Below are 16,373 nucleotides of genomic sequence, written 5' to 3'. Positions count from 1 at the left end.
TCTTTGTCCAGTACATGTGTCAAATTTATTTGACAAATTTATTACTTTCATTTCCATTTAAATCTCTGTCTCCAACATCCTCACCTGTCTGCACTCTGCTGCTCTTAGGCCTGACCCTTTGTCTGTAATCCCGTTAAGAAAGCTGCAAGTTCAAAGTGGATATGAAATCTGAAACTTTTAAAAGACAGACACAAGGACAAAGAAGACCAGTTTATTCAATGGCCCTAACAGAAGAGCCAAGCAGCTCAGAAATATAGTAAGTTTAAGGTGACATATTTTAGGATGGATTATTTGGGAGATGGTGTAATATATATTTCTATTCCTTTTCCAGCTCAAATTGAGAAGACAGTAAGTTAAGTATAATTATTTGTATTTTGTGAAGAATAATAGCAGAGATTCCTTTTCCTTAAGAAAAATGAAATAAGTGACAAAATCAATCTTACAAATGAAATGCCTTCACACAAATCTAGGCACCCAGAGAACACTCAATAGTTATTGAACAGTTACTGTTGATCATGAGAGAAACCTACTTACAACAAGCTGCAGGGGACTTGGGAAAAACCACAATGTCTTGTTTGCCAGACATAGGCTTGCCCACCCTCCAATGCTGGATTAGTAGCAAACAGTAAGAGTATTGGAAGCAGTGAACTCGAAGTTGGAATTCTTATTGAAATTCAATCACAGCTACCATCAAAACACAACTTTTGGATGGTCATACATCCCTAAGTGACAGTGGCTCAGCTTTTATTCTCCACTCAGTTTAAAATTCGAACTAAAAAGAATTCTCTTCCCTATCATAATTATTAAATATCATCATTTTCCCTCAGAACTTTGTACTTCTCAAAAATGTTGGTTCTCTACTATACTAGTTAGTTCACCCTTAAGAGGACTTGAAAACACTTTTCAGCATTGAAAATGTGTTTGACGTTTCTCTTTAACTGTTTTAGTAAATGATGCTCTCTATTGGCAGAAAAACGAGTATTGAAACCATGGGTGAGTTTTTGCCCTTTTGAGTGAGTGACAGGTGTAAGTTGCACTCTACTGTTGGAGGCGGGAAGAAATGGAGACCCTGAGGCTCAGCATATGCTGCAGCCAGGAATCATTTTCAAAAGGGGAAACCCATTCTGCAGAAACAGAGGGGGTATTTTGCATCTTGTCATCGACCCAGGTGTGAAAGGGAGAAACTAGACTCACCAGACTCCAGAATAGGAACTGTGAACCTAACTCAAAGTGGATTCACCCAGAAGGTATCTTTGAAAGATCAGTTTGTCTTTGGCAAGTTCAGTTTCCACTAAAATTAGGATTACTGTATATTCTCTTCTGGTATGATAGCTTAAAGGCAGGAAACAGTAATGGAAGTTTTAGAAAACTGTTAGCATTCTGTACTGAAAAATAAGTAAGTCTATAGTGCAAAGAGCCACCTTATCTCATGGACAGTGCAGGGTGGGCTTGGCCGTGGCTGCTCTGAAAAGGTTGCTCTGCACAACACGGTGGGAACTACCTTGGAATTCTCTTTATCGTCTACAGAGTTTTCTTCTGAGTATGTTCAATGCTGCTGGGGAGTGTTTTCAATCCTGAGAAGAAATCAAGTGCTAATAAATGCATTATATTTTTTGAGGTTTAAAAAATGTGAAGCTGCAAAGCAAAGGTCAAACTGCAAATGCCTATAAGGGCCAGGCAGATAAAGAAGCAGGCCAGGTATAAGTGCTTGCAACATTGCAAGAGTGTTGTGGCCCACGAAAAAGACCAGAGCACTCATACCCAGGGAAACAGCAAGGGTTGCGTCCCTAGCCGGTTATTGCCATGTGAGATGCATATGTGGTCTTGATAAAGAGGGAACAAAATCTAGCATTTTAATATTGCGTATTACTTTTCTATTTATGTATAACAAACTACCACAAACTTAAATTACCACAAAAGCTTAAAACAATAGAAATTCATTTTCTCATACTTCCAGAAGACAGAAATTCCAAACCAAGGTGTCAGTAGAGTTGGTTCCCTTTGGAGATTCTGCAGGAGAAACCATTCCATGATTGTCTCCAGTTTCTGGTGACTGCCAGCAGCCCTTGCTGCTCCTTGGCTTAGGGCTGCATAGCTCCATTCCCTGCCTCTTCCTTCACAAAGGCTTCTTCTTTCTGTTCCTCTGTGTTACCAACTTCTCTGCCCACACTCATTCAGGATCATCTCATCTTGAGACCCTTACCTTAATTACATGCAAAGACCCAATTTCTGAATAAGATCAGATTCTGAGGGTCAAGTAGACATATTTTTGGCAGCCACAATTCAACCCACTACACTTGGCAACTTAAAATAATACGAATTTATTATCTCACAGTTCTTGTAGGTCAAAGCTTGAATGAGTTAGCTGAATCTTCTCTGCATCTCACCAAGCTGAAATCAAGATGTTGGCCAGGACTACAATCTCAGCTCTAGGTCTTCTTCCAAGCTCACTGGCTGTTGGCTCAATTCAGTTCCTTCAGGGCATATGACTGAGGTCCCACCATTTTTGCTGGCTGTCATCCAGAATTTGCTCTCAGCTTGCAGGCTGCTTGACATCCCCTGCTGTATTGTCCTCTCTACAACAGGGCAGTTTGCTCAGTCAAGGCCAATAGGAGAACACGAACAGTTTTGAATCCATCTGACATCTTCTCTCTCTGACCTCTAGACTGAGATTTAAATGACCTATTTGATTGTTTCAGGCTTACCCGAGATAATTTCCCTTTTGATTAATCTAAAATTAACTGGTTAGGGACCAGTTACATCTTTCCCATATAACATAATCTAATCCCTAGATTGAAATTCCATCATAATCACAAATCACTCACACTCCAGGTGAGAGGATTATGCAGGTGTGTGTACTAAGGGCGGGAATCTTGAGGGCTACAACAGAATTCCACTTTCCACAATGGGCTGTCTTTTTTTAACTACTATATACATAATACCGAAAACATATGCCCCATTTGCTCTGAGATCCCAAAGCAAAGAGATGGATTTTCTAAGCTGGCTCTAAAAACAGATGAGAAAGAGTGAAACTATTCTAAAAAAAAAAAAAAAAAAAGAAAGAAAAAAAGGTATATTTTAGAAAGGCTGCACATTGAGAATGCAAATGATTCACATTCCAATGGAGTTAGTGCACGGGAATAACAACTTTAGATACTAATTAGTTTGTTTAACAAAAAACCTAGTTTTCTTTAACTATCTTTTGATATAGCCTAGTATGGAACATTACTGACACACAGCATGTCCATGATATACATTACTGGGTAAAAAGCTAGCTAGACATACTCTGTACTGCACAATCCAATTTTGACCCCCCAAGATAATAACAATGCAGCCATATATGAGTCTATATGATACATGTGCACATGTGCATAAAGATGGATGTATATATTTTAAAAGGCTCCACTGGACCACTGGAAAGATACATATCAAACTGATAAAAGTGACTAGCCCAAGTAGGAGCAGAAAGAGTAGAGGTGTTGTGATGGGGAAAATCTATATATACATTAAATCTATGTATACTTTGGTATCATTTCAAATGTCTACAATGAAAAAATTTTGTTTTTGAAATTTAAAATAGATGTTTAAAATCAATGTCTTCAGCCTAGGAAACAGAAGAAGACCTTATCTCTGCAAATTTCTTTTAAAAAAATTAGCAGGACATGGTGGCACGCGCTTGTAGTCCCAGCTACTTGGAGTGCTGAGGTAGGAAAATCGCTTGAGCCCTGGGAGGTCAAGGCTGCAGTGAGCCAGGATCGCACCACTGCACTCCAGCCTGAGTGACAGAGCAAGATCCTATTTCAAAAGAAAAAAAAGAAATCAATGTCCTTATTATATGAATCCCCCAGTTGCTAGGCTACAGAAGCTGAAAGGTGGCATTGATGAGTAAAAGGGGTTGGAAGTAACACCAAGACAGCCAAGTACCTCATGTGGCTGCTACAGGTTTCATCTCTCCCTTCTCCACTCAAGTTTTTACCAGGTTTCCACCATGAAGAAAGTAAGAAAAGAAGGAAAAAACACTGTGAGTGCTACATTCACTGGCCAAGGAATGCCCCAAAGGCCAAGAGGTGAAGGATTGCTCAATCCTTTATGAAAACTCCTCCCATTGTTGAAAATAAAAACCTACTTGGCCACCAGCTCTTGCTCCCTGGAGTACCTCATAATCCTGAGAACCTGATAGAGGATTATGAATGGTAAAAACTCCAAAGACCTCAAGAAACCTGATGGGTCATTGAACATTATTTGAAAAATAATGGCAGTTAAGCTACAACTATATATTAAGATTTAATAACTAACTTCAACCTCACTAATCACCACGATTTTATTGACGAAAATCTTAGACAGAAAATCAATGTTCTTGTTCAAGGCAGAGAGTTTGTTTAATTAGAATCAGCATTTAATAAGGGATAAACATTAATGTCTTACCCAGGACCATCACTTTTGAAAAGCCAAACCAAATGAGTTGATTGCATTAACTTCCCTTGCCAACAACAACAAACACTAAAAGAGGGACATCTTTGTCATAAGCATCTTTATCATTGAAGAGCTGAGCCTTTTCTCTGGGATGGTTTAGAGTGTCTCTGTACTCAGTGGCAAAGCCCAGAGGTATATTTGCAAAGCATTTGCCTCTCCTCACTCAGGCATGCGCTATTGCATCCAAAGCACAGCATTCCTCACCCCACCAGAAACAGAGGCCAATAATGTGGCCAGAGGAGATGTCTCAAGAGTTCATATTTGCCCTATGAATATAAATGAAATTGGCAAATATTTTAAGAGAAATAAATTCTTAACTGAGGTGCCAGGAAGAAAAGGCAAACCAGACTCTGTGAAGGCGTTTACAAAGTGGGCAAGTTTGCATAAAGCACAGTGTCAAACACCAAGATAAAATGGCTTTGCCCCTTGGAGGCTGCAGTAACTAAGAGAACTGGGAAGGACTTAGCAGCCACTTAGGTGTTATTCTGGAGAGTTCCCTGCAGAGAGGCCCTTCTGCCACTGCAGCTATGGTAACTCTGACACTGTGAATATTTGAAGTCCTGGATCTATCAGGAAATTTCCCAAAAACTCTGGAGCAAATATATTCAATTTGGCACTTTATAAAGAAGCTATAGCCAATATACATCTAAGCAACCATGCTGCAAACAAAAGGCCAAGGTCAACGCAACACAAGCTAGAATTATCCATAAGCAAAGAAAAAAAAATGGAGGTTTTGTTTACACAACAATGTGGAATGATAATTCTTCATTTTGTGACTGATATGACTAGTTTTAATACATACATGTCTCCAAGAGCCAAATTAACTATACATTTTCCAGTTCCTTGTATCACTTTGCAGTATGCAAGCCAATGTCTAAAAGACAGCAAGTTAATTTATGTATCCTTCCCTTGCCAAGTGTGATTAATTGATGTAATATGTCAATTCCCTTTATGCAAATGTTAAAAATGCATCTTCATTTCTATCCATATATATTGTAGATAAATGCTTTCAGAAGCAATGATCTCACTGGGCCAGTCGTGGCAGTAGTTTCTTCACAGTTCAATTTAGGAGATATTTATTGTACTTACTACTCAAAAGGCTCTGTGCTTTGTGCTATGAAGGACATAAACTCTTCCTTACTCTCAAAAAGCTTAAAATCTAGCAAGAAAGATCAGCTTTGCTCCCTACAAATCTGTCCTCTGCAGCCTCTTGTCTTCTTGATCCCAGTAAATGGAGCTACTATCTACTATATTACTGAAGCCAAAAATCTAAAAGTCATCCTTTATGCCCTCTTCTTCACTCTCTACATCCCTTTTCTCTGCAAGTCTTTTAGATTCTAACTCCAAAATATATCATGGATCTGCCTTCTGTCACCTTCTCTATAACCACTCGTTTCATTTTGATTTCTAAGAAACAGTCACCCCAAAAGTTAGTTTCATGAAATAACCTTAAAAAAAAGTGCTCACAGATTCTGTGAATTAGGAATTCAGACAGGGTACTACAGTTTGTGTTTGTTCATGATGCCCAAGCTTTAGCTGGAAGACCTGAAGGCTGAAGGCAGAGATGATCTGAAGGCAGAATCACTTGCATGCCTACAGAATGACACTGCCTGAGGGCTGGAGGTCTCACTTCCTTTTCATATGGGTCTCTCCACATGAGTCTCTCCAAATGGCCTCTTCACACAAGATAATTTGCGCCTCCTTACAGCATGGTGGCTGACTGCCCGTAGCATGAATGCCCCCCAAAGAGAGATAGCAAGGAGGAAGTTGTATCCTTTTTATTGTCTAGTCAATGAAGTGACAGTATCAAGTCTACCCCACTCTACTGTTTGGAGCAGTCGTAAGCCATTATTCAGTTTAAGTGGAGAGAATATCAACTCCACCTCCCCATGGAAGGATGATCAAAGCCACGTGATGGAAGGTAATGTCTGGTCGTTTATCCAGAAATACAATATGCCATATCTGGACTATTGCAACACCCTTCTAATGAATCTTCCCCACTCTACCCAATCTCAAAATCCGTTTTCCCCTCGAAAGGCCGGGATCATTATTTTTATATTAACCATATTTAAAACAGAAATGTCCCTCTTCATCTAGAGCCTATAGATGGATTCCCATTGCACTTACAAAAAAATCCAAACTTCTTACTGTGGACCCCAAGCCCCTAAACATCTCCCTCCCCCTTGCTTTAGACAAAAATCATCATTCATTTCCTCAGGTGTGCCAAGCTCTTTTCTCCTCCTGGGCTTTTGTGTGCTCTTTCCTCCTCCTGGGCTTTTGTATATCTTTGCCTCTGCTTGAAACACTCTTCCTCTGCTCCTTCCATAACTGTACCTTCTGATCCCTACTTCTTACCTTCAATTTCATCTTCTCAGGGAGGCCTTCCTTGACCAAGTATCTAAAGTTCCTCAGCCTCAGTGATAGTTCTAATTTGTTTGGTTGGGGGATTTTTTGCAGCATTTCTTACAATAAAATTTCATTATTTATTTGCTTCTTTTCTTCTCTCTCCTCTCGCTCCCTTTTTCTATGTTTTGGTCTATCTGTACCACTAAAATATAGGATCTCTGAAGTTGTTCACTATCATAGTCTAATGCCAATATTTTGCCTAGCACATAGTGAGTGCTTAAGAAATATCTATGAGATGAAAAACAATATAAGTATATTTTCTAACAATTATAGAAGAATCTATAATGTGACTAAACATATAAAATTTAAAGTCGGATGGATTACATCTAACCAGAAGGATCAGAAAAGGTTTATGAAGACAAGTTTGAATTGGGTTTTAAAGTATGTACATAAGAAGAGAAAGATACTATGATAGAGAAAGAGAGTTATTCAGGTAAGAAAAGCAGAGACTGTTAAGGGAAATTCAAAGAAGCAAGAGTAGACAGAAAATAGGGTGTTTAAGAAGTTAGTGAAGGAAAGAATGGCGAGGTAGTATGAAGCCAGACAATGAATGACCTTCAATGCTATATTTAGGGATTTTGACATTATTCTGTAAGTAGTAAGGCCTTATTTAATGGTTTAGAGCAGAGACTGAGATATGAGGCGAGTTGTACTAAAAGACCATCCTGGCAATAGTGTGTAAGATAAACTGTATAGGATGAAATGGATTAGATATTGGGTAGAGGTTTTCTTCCTACATATATTATCTGCCAAAGGTCTAAATTTTTCTCCATAACTTTTAGCTAAAACCCAATCCAGAAACATGAGGCAATTATTCTAGCACACAAACTTGAAATATGACACCTTTTCTACTTTTTACTAGCAGAGATAAGGGATATTCGCAAATGGATCCTTATTTACCCTGGAATTTACCAACCAACTACTAAAACTCCTCCTGCCTAACATGGATAGGCTTGGATTCCAAGTGTTAACATTATGATTTGTCAGCTTTCCTCTTAGATGATAGCATCATTTGCTGTATTAGTCCATTTTCACACTGCTATAAAGATACTACCCCAGACTGGGTACCTGATAAAGGAAAGAGGTTTTATTGACTCATGCGGCTGGGGAGACCTCAGGAAACTTACAAGCATGGCAGAAGGGGAAACAAACTCAGACCTTCCCACATGGCAGCAGGAGAGAGAGAACTGCTGAGCGAAGGGGGACGAGCCCATAAGCTCTCAGGAAAACTCATTCACTATCAGGAGAACAGCATGAGAGAAACCATCCCCATGATTCAGTTACCTCCACTTGGCCTCTCCCTTGACACGTGGGGATTATGGGGATTGTGGAGATCACAATTCAAGACGAGTTTGGATGGGGACACAAAGCCTAACCATGTCATTTGCCTAAATAAAACATGGATTCAGGAACATTATTTCCCTCAAATTCCAGGTTTTAGGCCTAAGTGGAGGAAAAACATTGTGATTAAAAATAAGGGAAATGCTGACCATTGCAACAATTGAGAGAAAAATCTCTAAATGCAGAAACCATTTGTGAAAGGAAAATAAATCGCAGGACCCCCAAATTACTAAGCCAAGGGAAAGGTCAAGCAGGGAACTGCGTCAGGCAAACCTGCCTCCCATTTTATTCCTAAATAGACAAAGATTTTTAAAAAGCTTCATACCTCCCTCACAATTCGTCCACAAGGAAATTCTTTGCAGACAAGGGACAGACAGAACTCAAAGTCATTCCTTTGCTCACGTGAGACAAATGCACATCTGATGGCTTCCTCTGCCCTCTTGTTTCACTAAGCCAGACTAGGGCATAAATGACTATTCCTCTACCCACTTTTCACATTAAATTGTGCATTCAGCTAATCAGAGACTCAAAAGAATGCAAAAGGTTGTCTCTTATCTACCTATGACCTAGAGGCCCCTCCCTGCTTGAATTGTCCTGCCTTTCTGGACTCAACCAACGTACATCTTACAAATTGATTGATGTCTCATGTCTCCCTAAAATGTATACCACCAAGCTGTGCCCCACCACCTTGGGCACATGTCATCAGGACCTGCTGAGGCTGTGTCTCCTGCACATCCTTAACCATGGCAAAATTGAGACCTGTCTCAGATACTTTGGGTTCACACATTCATTCATAAGTTTCCAAGTTCAGGGAATAGCAATTTGTTACTTCTCATTTTGACTAAGCTTTCCAAGCAATACAGGTAGCACTCCTTCCCAAAAATGACCCTTAAGTTTTTTCTGTTATGGTTTCCAATGTAAAAGCCACCTCACTTTTGTCAAATCTGTTTACCTGACAGCAGGAGACCTGAAGGCCTGGAGCAGTAATGGTAATGCCATAGCTATGGATTATCTAAATCAGTAGGATTTTGCCCTATGGTGCTCTTTTCTGAGGATGGATAAAAATTCAAGAGGATTAATAGCTAGTTAAATATAAGCACAATATTAAATTTGAACAAAGCCTGCTGTTGATCTTTTAATATTTAGACTATTTCTGTGTATTGTCACCCTTTGGGTGGATATATTTAGTGTCTTTGCCTATTGACCCCTTTATAGCTGTTGCTGCACTTGCTTTTACCCATAGGTAAACTCAGAGCATCACAAGGGAGCCACCAATATCTAACAAATTGGCTACCAAATTTTATAAATAACTTTTGTTGGAGAAAATCATTTTAGAACTATCTCCTGAGAGAGGGTTTCCTCCATATCTCTTACCAGTCAATTATTTAGATAATACATTTGGTTTTCAATGCCCCATGTTCTGATAAACAAGGTGCTAACCTCCTGGCTTTTGGTTCGACATGAATATTTTAGAAACACAGAAAAAAAAAAAAAAAGAACCTGATTAAGTTAGCACGTGGCACTTAAACTGAAGTATAAAAACTGCCTATGAATGTGTTGAGTTTAACAAATGCCCTATTACTTTTAAAAACTCGCAAAACCTGGAGTATAATAAATTCTAGTGGGAGGCCCTGGATTTGGCAGTGAGGACTAATAATTATGGTAGATTTTGGAACACAGTTGCTGACAGCATGGCTCTGGGTAAGGTTTCTCTGTGAGCCCAGATCTCTATTGGCATGTGGGAAGCTCATTCTCACAGCTCTCTGCCCCCAAGGCACCCCACACATCACTATCATGGCACAATTATAGCACATTGTTTTATAACTCTTTATTTGTCCATCTTTCCCACTAGACTGTGAACTCTTTGAAGCCAGATTTTCTTTCCATTTTCATCTTATTGGGCTCTGTAGTCCTAGTAACTAGCATAAGTCTGACCCATAGAAAAAAATTATCAAAAATTTGTCGTGTATATGTGTTTTTTAAATAACATGGACAATTGTCTCTAAAACTATAACCAAACTGCTTTTTCTAGGCGAGATCAATAACATCTTCAGTCATTATTCATCTTTACTAAGCATTCAGTTAAATAAGGACCCAGGAAAAATCTTTTACCCTCAGGGTTATATAAATTTAGGTGGATTTTAATCCTTGCCAATCACTGCAATCTATTCCTCAGGCAATACATTTTGTGATCATTCAATGTGTCTTACTCTTTAAATTCTTTAGATTCTATATATTTTCTGAATAGTACCTGAATGGATTACTGTGTTTTCCTCTTCTTGGAAAAGGAAATGAAATACTTTGAAGGCATCAAAAAAATTAGAGAACTATATAATGTACTCACTACCCAGGTTTATGAAATCTTAACACTAGGTCACATTTGCTTCTTTATTACTTTTGAGAAGTTGAACACTATATATATAAAATTGAAGGTCATCGTGTACCTTTCCTGGTGACTTCTTCCTCTCCTTAACATCCTATAGATGTTTTTATACTTTTCTTATGTGCTTCTGTTCCTTAAGCATTGTAGATTACTACTTTGCAGGTTTAAATATCCAAATTAATGATATAACATTTCATATATACTTATGTAATTCACACTAATTGTCAATTTATTTATTTATTCAACTAACATCTATTGACCTTCTACTACAGGTCAACCAAAGTGCTGAAGATACAGCAGTAAACATCACCAGTAAATTGCCTTCATAGCATATTCAAGAAGGAAGAGGCAGCAAATGAACAAATAAGTGACACTTAACCTAATATGTCAGATGGTGACAGATATTACAGAGAAGAATCAGGCAAAATAAAGGAGATCCTAGTACTTAAAGAGGGGATGTGTTATCCAATGCTTGTTGTTACATAGAGTTTTCAGGAAAGACTTTATTGATAAGGAGACACTGGAGTACAATTTGAAAGCCAAGAGTGTGAGCCAAGAAGACAACAAAGGGAAGAAAATTCCAGACAGAGGGCCCATCAGGTGCAAAGGCCCTGAGGTAGAAAATGGACTGGGATGGTTGACAACAACAATGATATGTTGTATTTGGAGTAAGGAGCTATGTCACAAAAGGACTTGTAGCCATTGAAAGGACGTGGCTCTTACTTTGAGTGAAGTGGACAACCTTTGAGTGATTTTGAAGAGAGAAGTGATATAATAACACTTACATTATATTTGTTTTAGTCCGGCTGCTATGTAGAAAACAGACCATAGAAGGGAAATGGCGAAAGCAGGAAGACCCAGTTAGGAGGCCATTTCATAATTCAAGTTGAAATGCTGGTGGCTGGTAAGAAGTGGTCAGATTCTGGATATGTTTTTTAAAGAAGACCTGGCAAAAGTTGGTGATGATTGGATGTAAAGTTTGGAAAATAGAGGAGTCAAGGATTACTCCAAGGTTCGAGATTTGAACAACTGGAAAGACAGAGTTATTAATAACTGTGATGGGGAAGACTGGGGGAAAAGTCGGACCCAGAGAGAAAAACTTCCAGATTGATTTTAGTCACGTTGCGTTAGATATGTATGTCTGTTAAACAGCCAGGAGTGTTCAGTGGTATATATCTGGAGTTCTGGAGTTCAGGGGAAGGTCCAATAAAAATATGCAAAACTGATAAAGCTGGAATTCGGCCCTAATGTGTGTGTAAAACCATGAGACTTGATGAGATAACCAAAGAAGGAGGTATGGATAGAAAAGAGAAAAGAAAAGGCTAAGAATGAATCCTAGGCATATCCCAATGTTTACAGTTTAGGGAGATAAGAAAGAATCAAGACAAGATCTCTAGGAATAAAAAGAAATATGTAAGGTTATATGAAAGGAACTTGCCAGAAAAAAATAAAAGAAATGAATGACACACCAAGCTCTTGGATCAAAAAACTCAGTGTTACAAAGATATTAATTCTCTGTAAGTTAATTTATAAATGTAATGGGTTGCTGATAGAAAGTACCAATGACATTTTTGTGGCACTAGACACCTATGCTATCTTCGTGTGGAAAAATAGACAAAAATAGTGAAGGAACTCTCAAAAAAAGGTGGGGGGCAATAATGGAGGAATTAGCCTGATTAGATATTAAAATCTGCTTGAAGCCTCAACCCCTAAATTAAAACAATGTGTTACTGGTACATAAATAGACAAATAAATCAATATATAGAAATAAGGAAATCTAGAAGTAGCCTAAAGTTGGCCTTTAAAAGATGGAATACTCAAAAAAGATGGAATAACCTGGTAGCTATGTGGTAAAATAAAATAAAATTGGATCGAAGCCTTATACCATATTCTAAGCATAAGTTCTAAGAGGTCCAGAGATTTAAATGTTTTAAATAACAGCTCAATAAAAGCACCAGAAGAAAAATTGGGGAAATTGTTTTATAATTTGAGTGGGGCCAGTTCTTCTAACCAAGATATAATATCAACAAGTTACAAAACAAAAAGAAACGTCTGCATGGCAGGAAAAAAAAGAACAAAATAATAGCAATAGCAAAAGTAAAAATTATGTCACAGACAGAATGACTATTGGAGCTTCTTTTATAGCTCCAATATTTAAAAAGCTCCTAGAAATTGATAATAGCAATAACCCAGTTTTTTTTTAAATGGCAAATGAGAAAAACAAATAATTTGCAGAAAAATAAATACAAAATTTTAAACATATGAAGAAATATTCGACTTCAGCTAGAGAAATCCAAGTTAAAACTAGTTGTCATTTTCTACCTATAAGAATTTTTAAAATAAAAATTTCATGATAGGACTTCTCGGAGAGGTGATGGGGAAGCATGTACTCTCATACATTGCTAGAAGTTTAAACTGCCATGATCCCTTGGAAAAGAAATTTGTCAATATCTAAAAAAAATTAAATGCCTTTTTTCTTTGACCTAGGAATTCTGCTTCTGGAAATTGATTCACATATCCTTACACACATAGAAAATAGTATATACATAAGGTCATTTATTGCAGCATTGTAAATGCAAAAGTATGGAAACAATTGAAATGTTCATCAATAGAAAAGTGGTAAAATAAATTAACTAGACACTTGTTAAAAGATAATTGAAAAGCTGTTATGTGCTGATATGAAATGGCCTCCAAAACACATCATTAACTGAAAAAAAGAATTATGCAGCAGTCAGCATAATAGTCTACATTTATGTAGAAAATAGAGGAAAATAAGAATATTTATTTGCAGTTTCATGTGTTATACAAATAAACTGAACTAATACACGAGAAAGAAATAAGAGTTGAGAAAAGAGAGTGGAAATTGTGTGGAAGAGAGATGGGGGTGGATGGAAGAGTTTTCACTGCATATAGAATCTTTATATTTTAAACTTTCTAAAATATGAGTCTATTATCTATTGAAAATATTTAATTAATAAAAGAAGAAGAATTGAAATTTGCGAATAATATTTTGGGAGTCATATATTATTGATATAATAAGAATTTTAAAAGATTAAGCAAGAGAATGGTAGGAGAATTGGAAACATTAAGTATAATCAACTCTTCAAAGAGTTCTACTATAAAGGAAATGGAATAGTAGCTGGAAGGGAGTATAAGATAGGACAAGGTATAGCAAGTTGTATGCTCATGGGAATAATCCAGTTGAAATAATAAATTTGGTCATGCAGATAAGAGAGAAATTCTTAAGAGTGATGTGCTATAGTGGGTGAGAAGAAATGGGACCTAGTGTACAAATCGTGATTAACATTATGTTTTTGATATTTATCCATGTTGCTGGACATAGCCCTTGTTCTTGTTCATTCATTGTACTGAATGTACAGCTTCTTTATATAAATTTACCACTATAGTATTTATCCATTCCTCTACTGAAAGACATTGGGGTTTCTTCCAGTTATTTACCATCATAAATGATATTGTTAAGAATATTCTTGTATGTGTCTTTTGCAGCATTCATACTAAATCCCTAGTGTTTATATTTTGGGAGTACAATTGCTGGATTATCTACCATGAGCATCATCAGTGTTCCTTGATAATGTCAAATTATTCATTATTCTCCAAATTGGTTGTAGTAATTTACCCTCCTCCGCCGCCTCCTCCTCCTTCTTCTTCTCCTTCTTCTTTTTTTTTTTTCCTTTTTCTTTTTTCTTTTTTTTTTTTTTCTTTTTCTTTTATAGAAACAGTGTCTAGCTCTGTCACCCAGGCTGGAGTGCAGTGGCCTGACCTTGGTTCACTGCAGCCTCAACCTCGGGCTCAAGCAATCCTCCCACCTCAACCTCCCGAGTAGCTGAAACTACAGGCACATGCCACCACATTCAGCTAATTTTTGTACTTTTTGTAGAGATGGAGTCTCACTATTGCTGCCCAGGCTGGTCTCAAACTCCTGGGCTCAAGTAATTCCCCCTCCTTGGCCTCCCAAAAAGCAGGGATTACAGATGCGAGCACCGCCCCTGGCTGTAATTTATATTCATAGCAAGTAGTTTGTTGATTTTCTATTGCTCTACACCCCTCCCTACACTTTGAATTTTGACAATCTCATGAGCATGAAACAGTATCTCCTTGTAGTTTTAATTTACATTTACCTGATCACTAATAAGTTTGACTATCTTTTCTAATAGTTATTGGAAATTTAAGTGTCCTATTCTTTGAAATGCTAAACCACATATTTGCCCATTTTCCAATTTATTTGTCTTTTTCTTACTTATTTTTAGTATTTCTCTCTATATTTTAGCACCAATTCTATAACATAATATCTAACATTATTAAGTGCTTATAATATGCCTGACCTTGTTCTGGGCACCTTATGTTAATTAACCCATTTGATCTTTATAACAGCCCTAAAAGATGGGGAGATTTATTAGCTCCAGTTTGTGTATAGGGAACTGAAGCACATAGACGTGACATACCTTGCCCAAAGTTGTCCAGTGGTTAAATCTGGATTGAACTCTGATAATTTAGTTCCAAAGAATATTTCTCACTGTTTCTCAATCCTGCTTTCATTTTGTATACTGAAAATATCTCTAGCTCTGGCACGCCTCTCTATTTTGTTTATAGTATCTGTTCATATGCAGACTATTTCCTTTTTGTGTTTTTATTTTTTTAACTTAGATCTATCAATGTCTTCCTTATTTTTAAAAAATCGTTCCATTATCTTAGGATCATGATGACATTAACACTTATTTTCTCTAAAAGTTTTCAAGTTTTGCCTTGGACATTTTGGTCCGATTCCCCGCCCCACCTTAGGATTAATCTTTTCTCTTTGTATGTGGGTTGATGTAGGGTTCTATCATTATTTCTATATTCTCTGTGAATTATGAATTTCTCCATCAGCATTTATTGCTTAGTCCACTGGTTTATAAAGTCACCTCTGTCATATATCAATATAAGAATTATTTTTCTGGCTCTCTGTTCTGTTCTCTTTGTCTGTCTGCCTCTGCATAATACACACTGTCTTAATTTCCAAAGTTTTCCAAGTTTTGTTATCTGCTAGGACTTACCCCTCCCAACTTGTTCTTCCTTCGATTTTCCTTACTGTTTCTGATCTCTTGCTATTCTATATTAACTTTAGAAACCGCTGGTTTAGTTCCATGAAACACTCTACTTAGATTTTTATTGAACTAGCATTGAAATATATTGATTATTTGCCTAGAATTTATATTACTGCAATATTGAGTCTACATTTAAATTGACACCATGTATTGTTCCTTTACATACTAGCTTCTTTTATGTTTTTCAGAATTTTTGTAATTCCTACATAAATTCTTAGAGATTTTTGTGATATTCAGCATTACATGCCTTTAATATTTTGTAGCTTAAAAATGAGTTTTTTCTATTATATTGTCTAAATGGTTATTGTAAAAGAAAGTGATTGAGTTGAGTATGTTGGGTTCATATCTAATAATTTAGCGTTCATATTAGTTGTAATAGTGTGCATATTATCTAAATATATGATAATTATATTGCCTGAGAAAAAATATTTTATCTTTTCCTTTTTTTTTTTGAGGGAGAGTCTCCCTCTGTCACCCAAGCTGGAGTGCAGTGGTGAAAACATGGCTCACTGTAGCTTCAACCTCCCAAGTGAGCCTTGACCTCCCAGACTCAAGTAATCCTCCCACCTCGGCCTCCTGAGTAGCTTGGATCACAGGCACACACCACCACCACATTCAGCTAATTTTTTGTATCATTTTGTAAAGACAGCACTTCAACATCCTGC

This window comes from Theropithecus gelada, chromosome 5 (assembly GCF_003255815.1).
Source record: "Theropithecus gelada isolate Dixy chromosome 5, Tgel_1.0, whole genome shotgun sequence".
NCBI classification, from domain to species: Eukaryota; Metazoa; Chordata; class Mammalia; order Primates; family Cercopithecidae; genus Theropithecus; species Theropithecus gelada.
Note: the sequence above shows the minus strand (reverse complement) of the source record.